We start from the raw sequence: 17,716 nt of genomic DNA, 5'->3' as shown, positions 1-17,716 counted from the left end.
GATGAATGGGCATTAGACTGATGCAAAATTTGACTTTTTCGCTCCACAATGCTCATACAGTTCCAAATCGGGTCCTGATAAGTCTCCCAAAATTTGAACTCATTTGCAAAGAAACTGACTTGGCACAAACCATTTGAAGTTTATATGGAAATTACTATGGGAAATCAAAACTTTTTGTTCATTGTATTTTTACCTCTTTCCAAATTACACTGTTCGAAAATTCAAAAGCTATACTTATGGAAAATTTTGTCTGCTTCAACTTAGCAGAATATAGTTGTTGAGCCAAACGTCAAATAAAATAGTTATTAATTGTTTAAGAGATTGATAATCTTATGGAATGATCATGCAGCTGTTTTGTGAGCAACACTGTATCTTGCAGTGTGACATAGTAGCCATGATTTTTGTGCTGTATTCCAAGCGCCAGAAAAACCAATGTTGCCTGCTGAACAGTTGATTGAGCATAATCGTAAGACATTAGTGGCTTGAATTATTGATAACTTTTGATGCTTACATTATATTGAAAAGTGGTTAAGGACAAAGTTGTAGCTGAGAAAATTTTCTACGAGCTAAGTTATCATTTTTTAAAGCAGAGCGAGATGGTAAATTGTTAGATGGATATGAACAAAATATTTGGTTTTCCTATAGTAATTTCCATATAAACTTCAAATGGTTTGTGCCAAGTCAGTTTCTTATCGAATGAGTTCAAATTTTGGGAGACTAATCAGGACCCGATTTGGAACCGTTTGAGCACTGTGGAGCGAAAATGTCAAAATTTGCATCAGTCTAATGGGCATGTGCCACCTGGGAAGAAGGACCAAGCAATGGGTGCAACTTGCAATTAATTGGTAGGGTCGTGATTGGACTGCTTCTGGTGAGAACTTAGGATTTACCATCAGAAACTTTTCCGTTGCATTTGTCATAGAGGTTATGGCTATTTTCTTAAATCACGGGCGATGGCTTTCTGGAGGACACTTATCGTTTTCAGTGCTAATGAAATTGTACAGGATATTGCCACCTTAATACTACCAACAATCAATACGAAACTAACGATTTTAAATTGGCTCACCACTTTAGTAGCCTATTGGTCCCAAGCAAACGATTAACGTACCCTATTCTAGTTGAAATTCTATTACTACACTATGTTTGTTTTGATTCGCTATGAAAGTTTGACAGATAACATCAGGGGTGTGTGGATTCATGCAGAACATGCAGGGGTGAGTGAAATAGCTTGGGACTGCTTGGGACCGTTGTTCTGGTACTGAGTGAGCCAAAAATAATAATGATTTTCTTCGGGACCCAGTGGTCTTAGAGTTACCTCTATGGTACTAGTCACCCATCTCCAGGCTATGGTAAAGCTCCAATTCAAAGGACCAACTTTCGAGGTGGACGAAGACGAGGACCTTTTCGAGGTTGGATTTCCTGGCGAGGTTCGAGCTCTCAGATTCCGGAACGTTGTACACGGTGCAACCAACCGGTGGAAACTAACAATTTTAAATTGGCTCACTACTTGACTAGCCTATTGCTCCCAAGCAAATCGATTAACGTATTCTCTAACTTTAATCGTACTGGTACTTTCTTCGGTCCCAAGCTAATAGATGCACCCCTCGAAACATAGGAAAATCCACGAACCCCTCATTTTATCTGCCAAACTTTCATAGCGAATCAAAACAAACATAGTGTAGGACGAGGGGGACGACTCTATCTACGATGTAGGAAATATTGTGATTTACTGTGGCTATAGCTGTGCGTACGCTGAGTAGATAGAAAGAAGATTTATCACGATTTGGGAGATTTCCTGCAAAAAGATGATGCGCGATGCAAGTAGATGCGAGAAATGAAAGAAGATTTTTAGAAGATTGATTAGCTAGTGTGAGATTTTTCGAGCATCTAGAATTGAGATTTAGATGTGTCGCCCCCCACGGTGTAGGACTAGAATTTCGACCAGAATGGGGTCCGTTAATCGATTTGCTTGGGATCAATAGACTAGTCAAGTAGTGAGCTAATTTAAATCGTTAGTTTCGTATTGATTGTTGGTGCAACAGCGTTCATCATTCTGCAGAAAGATGCTTCACAATCCAATTGACATGTCACAACTGTGGTGGTAACGGTCATCTTCTATAAATAGCCTCACGACAAGAGGGATTTTCGAACATTATTATTTATTTTCAAAGTGTCACATTTAAGCTAGCATTTAAGTGAAAATTCATCAAATGGAATACAGTCTAAGTGAAATACTTTTAAATTAAAATCCACTTGCTGAAACACGTTTCAGTAAATGTGACTATCAAAATTATATAATATCAAAATGGGAAGCTGTACGATCAAAGTTTCAAGCATACATGATCCCAAAAACAATTTATCCTTTTTTTTTTATTTCTGCCCGAATGACTCTCCTAACCCTTTGTCGGTGGTCGTCTTGTTATCCATCACCGACCTGGGGACAGTTTCCATAACAACCAACTAAAACCAACGAAGACCCATCGCGGCGACGGTATAGGTTTGTATAAAAGCAATACGATGTTCTTGCGATTTGTATCCCCTTTGGCGCTTCATATCTTGTCCGTTGAACACGACAGCCGGAGCCGACATGTGCGGAATGTCATGTTTATTGCAATTGCAGCGATTATTTACAAATAAGCTGCAACAATAGCAACAAGTGACAGGGAGATCAACCCGACCCGGGTGAGATGATGCGGCCCACGTTGTCCCCCCTGAAGGTGTGCAGTAGCAGCTTGGGCGGTCATTTGCTATTGAGAAAGGTCAGTTCTCGAGCTGTTTGCTGTGAGTGAGTGAATAAAACTGAAACAAAGACAAAGGAGGTCGAATGCACAAACATTCATCCGAGGGATGTACTAGAACAACCGAAGCAAATCGGTCCGTCATGGTCGTCTCGTTGACTCTCCGTGTACATTCCTTGTTCTAGGTACGATAGTCTGTGGTCATTGTAGGGATTCAAACGGAGTGACTTGCACGAAGCACCTGAAGATAATTGATCGTCATCAGCTCAGTCCTCAGCTTCGTCATTCAACAACTTATGAATGGAAAATGGATTTCGATTGGATTCATCACCTTCTGTTAAAATTAGCTGTAAAATTGAGGTGGCGGTTAAACCCAAATGGAGGTAACCTATCTTCACTGATCAGGTAAAAAGGCATTTCCTGGTGACGCAGCCGGTGATGGATGACTAATGTTGAAGGAATCCCCCTGCCAACTTCGCATTTAATATCGCGCTGCGAGGTTATTACTTCAAATAGCCTAATCGTCCAACCAGCCATATTTGGAACTATTTATCATTGAAACCGACGTCGAGCAACGTCGGTCGCTGGCTGTCCGGTAAAGAGAGGCTTGTGCAGTTTTTATTGGCGCCTTGCTTTTAGCTACCTTCTGCCGTTGTCGAACCGGGCAGCTGATCTGGGTGGTTTGAACTGTCGCTGTAGATTTTGCATAATCCGCTTTCAAATGGAACTCAGGTGAATGCGCGGTGTGGCTTTGTTTTAGATCTATGCCTCTGCTCTGTCTTTTTTTTAATGTAGATTGAATGACAGAGAAATTGAAGCTAACATTTTGATCATGCTATGAATTAATTATGGCGAACGGGTTCAAACCACGGAATTACCTTTTTGGAACCTATTTGAATTCAAATTTATATTTTATATCTATATATTGAACATATTTGCTGCGTATCGGCTGACTATGCGCGCCACCGGTGGCTACACTACTAACTAACAAAATTATAAATCAACCGATGAATGAATGAACGATGAACAACATGCGAAGAATCAGGTTATGTGTGTTTGCCTGTGTGTCAACATTGTAAACTGTAGTAATTAAAAGATTTCCAGCATCATGTGAATCATACTACGGCTGTCTAGTTGCAGACATGCCGCAAATATTTGTCCAAAAACTTCCCAATGGAATTTCACGTTGACGTGCAGCTGGAATGAATCAGAAAATTTGCCACAACCGTCGAGCTCGCTGCAACAAATTAGCATTCCGTCTAAATTGATCAAATTAGCGCTATAGGCGCTGAAAAATTCTCGGGAATTAAATTGAAAATCATCCAAACAACCAACAACAGCAACAATGCCGACTGCACCAGACCGTGTCCAGATGTTGCACGCCATGAGTTGCTGAGGCTTTGTTGTTTCATCTCCCGCTATGATCGTTCGTCGGATGAACTCATCTTCCAGTCATTGGGATCAGTAAAAATGAGTAATGGCCATCTGTACAATTGTATCCAGGCTAGATCATCAACGGATGCAACGCGGTATCCGATATCCAATGGATGCTGTGCTGTTAGATCGCCACGACTTTGTCAACGACGGCCGACGGACGGACTGAAGAAGAAGAAAACGATTTTTTTTGTAAACGAGACTTAAGATAAATGGGTGAATGGCGTGAATATCGTCACCGCCGTGAATCGTCGACCGTCCGTTTATTTACGTCGGGAATCCGAGCACGTGGGTGGAATGTTTACAGTTTGTTTACGGTCTGGTACTACACGCTAATTTTCGTTCTTGCTAGTGTGTCTTGAAAAAGAAATCAGGTCACTATAGAATGTTCACCTCGACGGGTGACCGTGCGTGCAATCGCACTGTGGTACTATTCTTAAAAAAGACGGCCACAATTTGTTTCTCTTTCTAAGGCTGTCTTCCATTTGATTAATTTTCCTAGGGATTTTCACTTAAATTTTACAGATGGAAAATATTCAAACAATACTGCTATTGGCAAATCAAAGTTGGCACTCGTGGAGAATAGAAGAACTATAACAGTGATGATGGTTTCAAAATTTTCCACGGGGAAGTATACGAATGCAATCTTAAAATGCTTTTATTTTGCAAATGGAACATTTTATTTAAATCTGGTTGCTGCTACAGTGGTAGAAAAGCTCAAATCTATGTGTACACCTAAAAATCTGAAAAGAAATTAATTTTTCTGTATTATTTGTCTATTGAGTAGTCCTTAAGTTTTCTACTAACAAAGCATCAACCAGATTTGAATAAAATGCTCCATTTGCAAAATAAAAGCATTTTAAGATTGCACTCGTATACCACACCGTGTAAAATTTTGAAACCATCATCACTCTCATAGTTCTTCTATTCTCCACGAGTGGCAACTTTGATTTGCCAATAGTTGAATCCAATAGAAACTAAGCGATCGTTTCAGCCTCTGGTGGTGAATAGGGGAATCCTCAAAAGAGCAGCAAGCAGTTCGTGCGTTGGGTGACGTCACGGTGAACGATGTGGAATAGGGCCCAAACCTAGGAGAGTCTCACTTTTAGAATGCCCAGTGAATATGCATTCAATTTAAATCAAATGCATTCAATTTCCATCGTTTGTATCAACCATTCAGTGGGATGTTAACATCAAAACAAAGCAAGCGCTTTTTCGGTGACACCTATACATGTATCGAGGCGAAGACAAACAAACGCAGGAAAAGAAAACTCGAAGTAGAGAATTCACGAAAATCTCCCTGCAACCTTCTCCGGCAGCAAAGAAAATCTTCAACGAAATCGTACAGAAGAATTTCCACTGCCAACATCAAAATCACGCAAAACCTGCTCCGCCGAGAACGCATCATGCGGAAACTCTACCACCTAAAACACGAGAAAATACCGTATATTTCCTGAAACTACCGTTGGTAGCACCGAAAATCACCACCATGAATGCGAGAAAACTCCGTTGAATCTGGAACATCCACTGGCAGAATCAGCAAACTCCACCAAAATTGTGCAGAACCTCCTACGCTGAGAACGCCAAAAAATCCGTTAAACCTCCGCGAGCAGCATTATAAATCGCCACCGAAACCGTATAAAACCTCGTCCACCATGATCGCAAGGAAACGTCATCGAAATTCTGCATCTCTTTTTTTTTTGTTTATTAATTTATTTGATAAGGCTCAACCGAATTAACTTTACAGAGCCGAGGATTCTTGGTCACTATACAAAACATCTTAAAAATATAGTCAAAAGGTACAACACAATAAACACTTTATCTTCCGCTATCCAAAAAGCCTCCTCCATCAGAACTGGAGCCGCTTCCAGTAGTTTCATTGTATGGCAAATTGTTGTATGCCAACGAGGGTCAGAGCGCGTCCATTGCAGCAATGGACACAAAACGTGGTCAGCACTCACACACTCATCACGAAACGGTTGCTTTCCAAATTCGACGACGCATCGACCGAAAGAACTGCTGATGAAGAACAATGAGGAGGACCACACAATGGTTGCTGCCGAGAAAACAGACGATCGCGTAGCACACATCGAGAGTGGCCTGCTTTTGTCGACAGCCGAGTGAACACTGATTCTGCATCTCTTAATGGACCATATTTTATGTAATTGTAATTCATTTATTTGTCAACATCGACAGACTCAATGTAGCCCCAATATAATTTATTTAGTCAAACCGAGTCAAACGTAATCCTGGTGGATGAACCCTTTATCAGAACAAGACAAAGTTTGTAGAACCTTCGTTGGCAGCAGCTAGAAATCCGTTGAAACTTCCAGAAACTTCCGCTGGCAGCATCCAAAATCACCGAAATCACGCGGAACTTCGTCCATCGATAATGCAAGAAAACTCCATCGATATTCCCTGGGCTTTGACGGAGTTTTCTCGCGGTTTTTGAGCTTCTGGAATAGATTTCTCGTGTTAGGAGTGTGGATTTGAGCGAACCAAATTGAACAACAAAACAGAACAAAACCCTTCATGTATACATGCATGTATTGGTGAGAGGTATCAGTTAGAGCTACACACAGCAAAAATGCACTGAGAAAATGCATTTAATTTTATGGTAAATGCACCTCAAGCGGTCTGCCCTTAGGCCCAAACGTTCTGGAGATCTTTCAGACATGTTGAGTTCGTATCGAAGAGGACCAGATACAGCGATTCTTAAGGCCCAAGCGCAATGACAGCGGAAGCGGAACGGCAGCGGCAGCGGAAAAGCCCGCTCAGAGTAAAGCCTACTTGTCGGATTGAAAACAAGTTAAGGCCAGCGCACAATAGATACGTTTTCGGGTTTTTTGACAGATAATGCATGGGCTAACTGTCAAAAAACCCGAAAACGTATCTATTGTGCGCCGGCCTTTAGAATCAAATCGACTTCGGTTAGACAGCTTGATGTCATTTGTGACAACTGTCAAACTTTCCGTTTCCGTTCCGCTTCCGCCCACATTGCGTTTGGGCCTTTACGACGAGCCATCTAGTAGTGCTGGACCAGTTTGAGTCCATTTCAGTGTTCGGAAAATCATTCTCAAATCTCATTCATTGAGCCTCCCTGCGAGAATATACTCGCGTGCGAATGCGACAAACAAAATTCACGTTGAGATTCTCATGCATATTCATGCACTCACACTCACAACGCCGAAAAATCATTCCAGCTTTAAGCTCATAAAAACCACTCAAACGTCAATTGATATCATGCCTATGCATGTTGTGTTAGTTTTCCAACCCCTGATGCACAATCAATAGTAATAACAATGAATAACGCCAAAATATAAAGCAATGAATTTTTGAACCTGAAAACTCATCGGTGACTTTTGCGACGTTGAATTTTGCTAGGTAAAACTCATAGGCGCATAAACTCATGCATGAGATTTGAGTTTTTGAGTTTTTTCCGAACACTGGTCCATTTACCTTGAATTCTTCCATGCATTGGTCGCTATAAAAGTGATGTTGTTATTCATAGTGAAAACAATTCCATTATCATGTTCATACTTCAAGTGCACACATGTCGACATAACAATCTGTCAACGACACACTGATCTCGTCGAGGGGAAGACCACACACGCTTGCAAACACTTCAGAAAACAACAACTTTCGCATTATAATTGATAATAGATGTTGATTGAATCATACTCTATCTCTCTTACTAGAGTCTGCCCGCATAAATGCGAACCATTACTTGACCTTACCAAAAATTGTTAGAAATTGTTGATAATCCCTGCCAAACTTTAACTGAAATGGTTATGGAACTTTACATGAACGATTGTGTGATAAAGTTTTAACCTTATGTATTATGTTTTTTTTTTGAAGTAGACCCTACAAATAATGGGTTGTTAAGAACCATTGCCATTACCCTAGGAGCAAGCCAGCTGTACTCCGAGTTAATATTTTTGCATCGAGTAAATTTGAGTTACTCATAATTCCGGAGTGATATGAGATTTGGGCGTAATTGCAATTGCCGATTTCTCTTGAATTAAAGCTCAATCTCTTAAACAACATATAATCTTTCAATCCAACACCTGTGACTCAGTGTCACAATTTCGCTCTAAGATCTAAGATTTTCCATCTCACTCTTAGATTTTTTTGCCGAGATTGGCACCACCGAGCAGGTTCGGCATTTATTTTTACTGATCTCAGCAAAATTTATTTTTGTTAGCCGAGATCTCGGCTAAATTCCTGTTTGTTAACTGAATCTCGGCAAATTTTTCACTGAGATCCAGCAAAATAGATTGCCGCGCTGCTCGGTGGTGCCCATCTCGGCAAAAAAATCTAAGTGTGTATATGTGAAATTAATTGAGTTGATACAAGTACTGCACCAAGGTGAGGATAAGTTACCTATTCAAGAAGGATGGGAACTTTTGACGTAGGACTACGTCTGGGATTTCTATATGGGGGTACACTTTGTGAAAACCGAAAATGGAACAAAATTGTGAAAGATTTTGAACGTTAATAACTCAGTTGCCCCTAGTCCAATTTCAAAAAAATTATCACCAATCGATCAGCAATATTTCAACGCAATGCTATTCGACTGTTGATTTTCAACAAGAAACTATTGAAAAGGTGGTAAATGTCCAGCATTGTCCAAAAGCGTCGAACACAGTCATCAAAGAATCATTCCTAGACGAAACATGTCGATGTACCATTACGACGAGGCTCGGTAGCTCAGTGATTACCGAGGGGGGTGACTCTATCTAAGATGCAGGAAATTTAATGCTATGCTGTTTTGAGATGCACTCGCGCTTGATAGATAGAAACATGATTGATTGTGATTTTGAAGATTTCCTGCAAAAAGGTGGAGAGCGATGCGAGTAGATGGGTTTAGATGAGAGATGAAAAAAAGATTTTTCGTAGATTGATTCGCTAGTGTGAGATTTTTCAACCATTTAAAATCGAGATTTAGATGTGTCGCACCCCTTGGTGATTACCGTTTCTGCTTACTGAGCAGAAGGTCGGGGTTCAATCCCAGGCCCGTCCCCATCCTTTTTTTTCACTTTGCCTTATCCTATCCCCACTAGATTTAAATAAAAACATTCTGCTTAAACCGATCGCATCACTTACCACATGAATCTTGATCTAAAAATAATCTAACTCACTAGCACAACTATCCTTCCCGAGACAGCCGTGGACATGTTGAGGAATTCTCGGTCTCTAGTAACAACCGCACTGTGCAAGTTGATTAGATCTGATTATTCATGGAGGAGCAACTAAGAAGGTCGGATAACGTTAACTCGACGGCAAACATTCATTGATACCATTGTTGTTGTGGATGATAGAAGAGAATAGCAGAAATAGTGCGAAATAGGTTAGTGAAGCCATGGTGATCACAAAAGAGGAAATCGATAGAGAATTGGCTTTCACCCTTCTGCTTCTAAGCCCCTTACAGTCGTCGTCACAGCAATGAAAACTAGCATCGCACCGCTTTTGGTTCTAGGGCACTTGCTGGTTGTAATACTAAGATCAGGATTCGCTGTGATGCGATCAGTGAAAGCAGCAGAAATTTCCTTCAAAAATCTCTTGTGGAATCTTTTAATGGCTCTGAAAAGGGCCAGTTTTTTTTAGATTTCGACGGAGAAATTAAGAGCGTTCACCACAAATACGACGAGCCAGCTGAATGTCCTTCGGCATAATTGTGACACGCTTGACGTTGATGGCGCACAGGTCGGTATCTTCGAACAAACCGACCAGATGGCCTTGCTGGATTCCTGCAACGGCCGAGCTCTGAAAGCGCAGATCGGTCTTGAAAGGTTTGGGAAGAGCCTTTCCTCCGGTGGACTTACGAGCATTTTGCTTGGTACGAGCCATTGTTGCATGATACATTACAGGGTATTTCCAAGACCGTCGTCAGGCTCGTCGTGATAATGCGTATCTCCGGTCTGATCTACTAGGAAACCCGAGGTGTGCTGGAAGTGTTGCTGGAAAACGTCATTCGTGACGCTTTTACCTACTCTGAAGTGCCAAGCGGAAGACCGTTACCGCAATGTACGTAGTGTACGTTCTGAAGCGTCAGGGACGCACCCTGTATGGTTTCGGAGGTTAAGCTTCGTTCATTTTCCCTATCTGAAACGGCCCTTTTCAGGGTTAATAACTAATTTTAACAGAGATTGTTTAGGAGTTCTACTAAACTTGGCATGAATGAAATTCCTGGAACCAGCAAAATGGTAGCAACCAAGCTGCCTAGTTTGAGATCACCAATTTTTACACATTGAAGATGATTGCTAGTTCCAAGCATCGTCTATTGGTTCTCTGTGTAATTACAGCTGATCTGGCAATCACAGAGCAGCAACCCTGGGTGGTCAATCATGCTCATACTCATGCTCATTTGTTAAAATTATGTGCCAAATGAAAGGGAAGGAAATCTTTCGAAAACCGTGATGCGAGTTCCACTGTTTTTCTCTTGACGTGATCAGTGCTGCAAAATCTCGACAATACGTGGCGATATTCAAAATTCTGCTTTAGTCACCCATTTGAGCTAACAGTCATCATCAAGGCAATCCATGTCAACTATCAGTAACAGTGCTGTCAGTGACGAACATGCAGATTTTTTTGATTAGCTAAATTTGAAACGAAATTAAATGACTTGAGCAATGCAATTACATGGAGCCGTTAAAATGAAGAAACATCTACGTCCTGAACTGCTTGGATAACAATAATGTGACTCATTATGCACAAAATTACACTTTTTGTTGCCAGGTAAATTTTTGTCATTGACGAAAAAATTAATGAGATTTTGACAAAGGTTTTTTGAGGATCAAGTCAATCAGTGACTAGAGGAAATGGATGTAATGTCGGCCTAAATGCCCCTGATGTGGGCCAATACATAAATTCAGCAATCGACTAAATTTCAAATAGCGGTCAAAAGTATCCATTAGTACCGTCACAACGACGCGTTCATCTAGATAAAATGGATAAATATCAGATTTTTAGCGATGGGTCCAATCTTAGATCCATAGGCCAACATTAGAGCCATTTCCCTTATGTGAAATTTTGTTTTGTCAATATCGCGCGAAAGTCTGTCAATGGCAATGATAAATATCAGCACTGGACGTGACTCTTATACACAGACTCTATCAATGAACATAATATCCAAACTTCGAATACATCTCAAAACAATTTATCGCCAGCAAGCATCGGTGCATTGCTTTCGGGTGCGTTCATGCCTTTATGGAGCTCAAAAAGCCAAAAATCTGGACCGAATGATAATTGCTTTTATAAATACCTAATAACAACTTTTCACGGCTCGTTGCTCGATAAATGAAGTGGGTTTTTTTTTCAACTGGACCACTTTTAGATGACCAACCAAGACGGGGTGGATTGGTCCACTGATAAAGTATGTTTGGTCAGTTCAGAGTCAGTGATCAATGCCATCAGTTCAAACCCGATATCTTCCTGCATCTACAAATAAAAACTGCAATTGATTCGTCACATCCGAGCTATCTTCCAACTGATTGTCCGGATTCTCAAAATTGCATACATTCATTGATCTGGTTCATCTTGTACTGGTCGATCCTTACCACTACTGTAAGCACTAATGGTCCACCGGAATTTGGTAACCCAGCACATTTCCAATTATTTTTTTCGTTTGGGCCATACTTTCCAAACAACAAATTCAACACAATGGTAACCAAAATCCAAATCGAATGCTAATGAAAGCGCCCGCAGCGAAAGTGTTGGTGTAATTTCGCCATATGCAGTTGTTCACTTTAAACCACCCTGCACCTACTCTCCTCCCGACCGCCCAGCTATGCATTAGTTTTATTAATTAGTTTATGTTACTGCATATTGAAAACTGCCGGCTGGAACCAGTTTTCTCTCATAGTACCGGGAAAATTAATGCTTTCGGTTACATTTGCTACACAACCAAAACTCGATGCACGGGCGTTCTCCGAACGCCAAATTCTAATTGCATCCACTCACTCGCGTGTCGCCGTTGGAAGCAATTTGTAATTAGCTGATTATTTGGACCTGGAGAGTTCAAATTCGACACTACAGACGAGAAATGAAAAGTTGTAGTGGCTGAATTTGACTTTAATTAGTTGCATTAAAGCTGAAAGCTAATTACAATAAAGAAAGGGCGATATGCTTTTACTTCAAAATTGCTCTGATTATCCTAACTTGATAGAAATCCAGGCTGGTTACATTTTCACAATAAATTTCGAAATTTTCTAAAATTAATCTCTGCAACTCGATATTGCTTCTAATTCTAAGACCTTTGCAGCACCGAGGTCCTGTGGCGCAATGGATAACGCGTCTGACTACGGATCAGAAGATTCCAGGTTCGACTCCTGGCAGGATCGCGCTCTATATTATTTTGTTGTATCCTCAACAGAGAATACATTGTTCAATCGCACCTTCGTTCGTGTGATTACCGTTAAAAATTTAGCCGGCGGGAAAATTAAATGTGCAATGTAACTATGCTAAGTGGGGGTGTGAGCATCGGCTAACACTCCAGTTGATTCTTGCACCGAACTTTTGTGTTTGCGACTAAAATTTGGCGGTACATTTTTTCAATGTCTGCGACAAGTGCTTGCGGAAACGAAGGATGAGGACGAGTAGTTCGTCTTGCACTACCGGCCCTACCAAGAGAGCATCATTTAAGGAGTATCCAGATGATGAATGTATCGATCCATTGAACACAACACGCACTTTCGTTGTCGTGCTTGATTCCTTCACGACAGGGTGGTGAGGAATATAGAATGCCTGGGAAGGCTCGGGCTCGCTGCTTGGAACGATTCGCAAGTGGCCCAAGGATTGGTATTCGGCAAGGAAATTCTGGTACTCCATTTTCAAATCAGGATCTCGATCTAGACGTTTTTCAAGCGACATGAAATGACGCAAGGCGACTGCTTTCGACTCACCCAGCATTGGATCAAAATCGGGGTGGCGTGGTAAGCGAACCATATATCTACCATCGTGTGTGCGGGTGACGTTGGCAACAAAATGCGACTCGCATTGTTGTTCTTCAACAGAAAGGTTTGGTATGTTGCTAACTGCTTCCATTGAAGCTGGGATCGGCTAGGAATAGGTCCTGTGGAATACGCCAGTTTCTAGCTGGAAACGTCACAGCAGGCAAGTCTATCGTGATGCGAGGTAGAACGAGGAAGTCGAGGTCGATTTCAAAATCATTTTTCCTTGAGCGAATGGAAGAGTGAACGCTATGTTTCACGTTGGACGACGCTTCACCCGCACCGTGAAGTGAAGGGGAACGTTCACATTTCGGCGCCGTAGCTTCAAAAGCTGACAAAATCTCTCGCTCATTATGTTAGACTGAGAGCCACTATCTAACAATGCACGTGCAGGGTGCGTATCACCATTTGAATCGACGACCAAAAGTACGACGGTGGACAGCAAAACATTCGAATTGGAAAGTGGTGTTGGATTGCCTAGTTGTTGACTGAGGATGGAGTTCGTGCATGTGTAGGTGGTAGAAGTGACTGGAGCGTGGTTTCGATTTGATGATGGCCTAGACGGGTGAATAGCTTGGCTGTTAGGGCGTTGCGCAGACGAGTAGCTAGGAACTTCGTTGTAGTTATTGGTGGTGTGCAGTATGGTATGGTGTCTTCCGGGCCTACTACGGATGTCACTTCACGGTGAAAACTTGTCACTTGTCGTCACGGTCAAGTGATTCCCATTTGATTTGTACGGCAATCACGGTTCTTATTATGAGTTTCACTTCCTTATCACCGTGTAGTGACACCCGTTATAAGGCCCTTCTCTGGCAGTGTCGGCAAGAGTAAGTGGATTGGCAATTTCGGGCAAAGTGATCCTGGTGGAAACAATTTTGGCACAAACGGTTGGTATCGATTAGTCTTAGACGGTCAGCAATACTCATCCTCTCGAATCGGGGACATTTGATGAGAAAATGACGTTGATTGCAAGCATAGCATTTCGGCAACTGGTCCTCCGAGACAGTGTGGGTGGCAACTTTATGCGGAAATGGTCTTCTATTGGAAAGGAACTGATTCACTGGTGTGTGAGTATTCTGCAACTGGTGGTTGACGGACATCGACTCAAGTACCCGGATCCTACGTTGGAGAAATTGTACGAGGCAAGTGTAATTGGGATCATCGACGGTAGTGGCGTGATCTTCCCATGCTTTGAGTGTTCCATCGTCAAGGCGAATGCACAGTAGGTGCTCAAGAATCGTACTCCATTGGTCAACAGGTTCCTCTAGGTGGCGGAGAATTTTGGTATGGCGTTCAAATTCATCCACTAGGCTATGCAAAGCCTCGGCAGACTCCCTTTTCCTATGCGAGGGCAATCCAAAATCGCTTGCAAGTGACGTTTTTTGAGCAAGTACTCGTTTGCGTAGCATGAAGTCAGCGAAGCCAGCCATTGATTGTAATCGCCATCGAACTCTGGCAACAAAGTGGTGGGAAGTTTGATGCCAGATAATCCAGCAGGGGCAGGGATTGCGCTTTGAGTCGGTAAATGATTGGCGGGTAAGTAGGATCGCAGAGCAGCCATTACTTTGAAGATTAGGGATTCGAATTTGTAACAGGTTTGGTTGTTCTGTTTCCTACCTTCATTGGTGGTCTCTTCCATTCTTCAATTTTCGACTGAACATCTTCCAGTTCCGTCCACACGTCATTTAGGTTCTCGATGCGTAGTTGCACCTGAGCTTGGTCTCGAATGGTCTGGTACTTTGAAACGAACTGGTCAGCTCTCCACAGTGATGCTGTTAAGGTAGTGCGACGGTTCGTTAGTTGTAACATCCGTGTTCGTCCATGGCGGTGCGGTTGGAACACGATGTAGCAAAATGGCGGTTCTAGGTGGAAGACGCACAAAAAGGACCCGGTAGAACCGAGCAAAACACAGTTCGAAAAAGTAGTGTAAATTTCTGTTCAGTATGATGCACATAAATGGAGCGTCATATATCATATAAGTTTACATTATATATTATATATCATGTAAAGTTCTGAGACATTTCATGTAATGTAGCAAATATTGTATACAAAAGCCTATTGTTGTAAACAACATTGTTTACAAGTTGCTCGGTTGCGTGAAATGAAATTAAAGTTTACGAGAATGAATGTTTACATCACTTTTAAAATTCAGAATTTTTATCTGTGAGGGATTGGGATGGTTGGAATACTACTAACCTTTTCAAGGCTAGGATAATGCCTTGTATTTTATTGATAGAGCACCTATGATTGCAGCAGGTCAGCGGGTGGCAGGATGGCAGAACGGATGATAACGACGGCGGTAACTTGTTGGATGATTTTCTTGACGGGCGGGGGTACCCCGTTTTACGGTACACTGGATGGTGGCACTTCGCTTCACAGTTGATCAATTTAGATGGTCGAGTTTTGAACCCACCACAGCATTCTTTTGGCGCTACTGTATATGGACGATCAAATGTAAAATACTGTGGTAACCACAGCACAGTGCTGTAAAAGCCTCAGCATTTTCATTGATCCGTTGAAAATCCTCGATGAGCGGACGGAACAGCGTGTAAAGAGAACCGGAAAAATCTCAAGGCACCCGTGGACAATATCTGCGCACTATGGAATCACACGTACCATGTGCCTGCATCAAATAGACCTTGTATTAATTAAATTTGGAACGATGGCGGAAATCGAATCCTGGTCACGGCACCAAAATGTTGGAGCAGGTTCGTGATTTCCGTTATCAATTTAGCCGGCAGGAAAATCAAATGTGCACTGTAACTATGCTGAGTGGGGGTGTGAGCATCGGCTAACACTCCAGTTGATTCTAGCACCGAACTTTTAGGTTTGCGACTAACCGCCACTAGGAGTCACTTCTTCTTTTTAAAGGAAACACTTTGCAACCTTGGATTTGGATTTATTAAGTATTAACTTGGGATACACTTTAGGTCTGGTGACTCGATTTGGAATAATTTATTACTAATAATTCAATTGCATTTGTATAGCACTCATTTGTAGTACCAGAATGGGGGGTTCGGCGCGAATCTATAAAATAAATTTAGAAACTGGTTGAGAACAAACAATAATACACCCTCCGAACATCTAGAAAGAAAATCATTATCCATATTAGGTACTTTTCTCTCAATTCCCAGGTTCAGCCCAATAACCCAAATTTGAGTAAATCGCATATAGTAGTTTTCATTTAAAACCAGCAAAAAAAATACTTACTCCACAGACAAACAGACATAACACATTGCATATTTATCACTGTAAAACATCGTCGCTAAAACATTACCGCCATCTGTTGAGTACACTGTGGTGGGCACTACGCTGAAAAGATGGCGGGAGTGTAAACGTCAAACGCAAGGGAATTGACTATGCGCGCCACAGGTGGCGGTACTACCAACTACGATACTTTTAAATTGTCCGTTGAATGCTAGCTCGATGAACAGCTTGCGAGTGTTATGTCTGTTTGTCTGTGCTTACGCTTAAGTATATTATAACCAACATTAAGTTTTTTTGCAATTTTCGTAAATTTGCAATTTACTCAAAAGTAACTTATTGGGCTGAACAATATCCACAAACGAAGTGACAGACGACTAGCTGGCGAAACATTAAATTAAAATAAATTTTCTTAGAAGCTTGTGCCATCAGCCAACAGATGGGCTAGTATTTATGATTTGATTTGAACAAAGTTGATTTTGTGTGCAATGATCTTTGACAGTGTGCAATGAGTGAATCATTTTCAGTTTTTATGCATTCAGTTTTGAGTAGAGTGAAAGAGATAGAACCAAAAAATTCTAGTACATTTGATGAAAATGCTAGTACAATCCAGTAGTAGCAACAATCAATACGAAACTAACGATTTTAAATTCGCTCACTACTTGACTAGCCTATTGGTCCCAAGCAAACGATTAACGTACCCCGTTCTAGTCGAAATTCTAGTACTACGCAATGTTTGTTTTGATTCGCTATGAAAGTTTGACAGATAAAATGAGGGGTTATTGGTTTTTCCTATGTTTCGAGGGGTGAATCGATTAGCTTGGGACCGAAGATAGTACCAGAGCTGAGCCAAAAAGTTAAGCACGTTATTTCGGGAGCTTCTAGTCTTAGAGTTACCTCTATGGTAGTAGTGTTGCCATGTGGTACACTGAAAATTACAATAACAGGTTCGTAACCAAAGTTTTCGAGCCGGTCCGTCTGTAACTCGGTATTTTTTTTCACGAAACGGATCTGTAATATGTTTCATTACTGACATTTCGGAAACCAATAAAAAAAGCTGTTTAATCAGCAGTTCCAGGCCAAATAGCAAAATAATAATGAATAGTTGCCCCAGGCCTGGGTTCAATCCCAGTCGGCGCCGCCGGGATGTTCTAAGGCATAACATCTCTGATCACGCTTGCCTTTGGAAGGGACGTAAAGCCGTTGGTCCCCGGTTAATGAGTTGATGGGTCGATATGTAGGGTCCAGGGTGTGGGAGCTGCCTCCCTGGCGTCGGTAGCATTGGTGCTCAGCACGGAAAACAAGATCGACGGAAAACAAATCAAGGAAAAAACATCGACCAAGAATTGAAAAGGCCCTATAAGCTTTTGTAAACAAAACGTTGCAAGT

General features: G+C 41.6%; 1 protein-coding gene and 1 non-coding gene across 5 annotated transcripts in view; both read left to right on the top strand.

The window, feature by feature from the left end:
- LOC135707343 (matrix metalloproteinase-2-like) overlaps positions 1–17,716 on the top strand; it is a 961,657-nt gene that overhangs the window by 81,180 nt on the left and 862,761 nt on the right. The gene's annotated exons all lie outside the window — the stretch shown is intronic.
- TRNAR-ACG (transfer RNA arginine (anticodon ACG)) lies at positions 12,442–12,514 on the top strand. The gene has a single exon. It is a non-coding gene; the product is annotated as a tRNA-Arg (tRNA).

Source organism: Ochlerotatus camptorhynchus, unplaced genomic scaffold (assembly GCF_037179485.1).
Source record: "Ochlerotatus camptorhynchus isolate MF236.1 unplaced genomic scaffold, CSIRO-AGI_Acam_v1.1 ptg000308l, whole genome shotgun sequence".
In the NCBI taxonomy this organism is placed as follows: Eukaryota; Metazoa; Arthropoda; class Insecta; order Diptera; family Culicidae; genus Ochlerotatus; species Ochlerotatus camptorhynchus.
The sequence above is the reverse complement of the archived record's forward strand: the minus strand, read 5'-3'. Positions and strand labels throughout refer to the sequence as shown.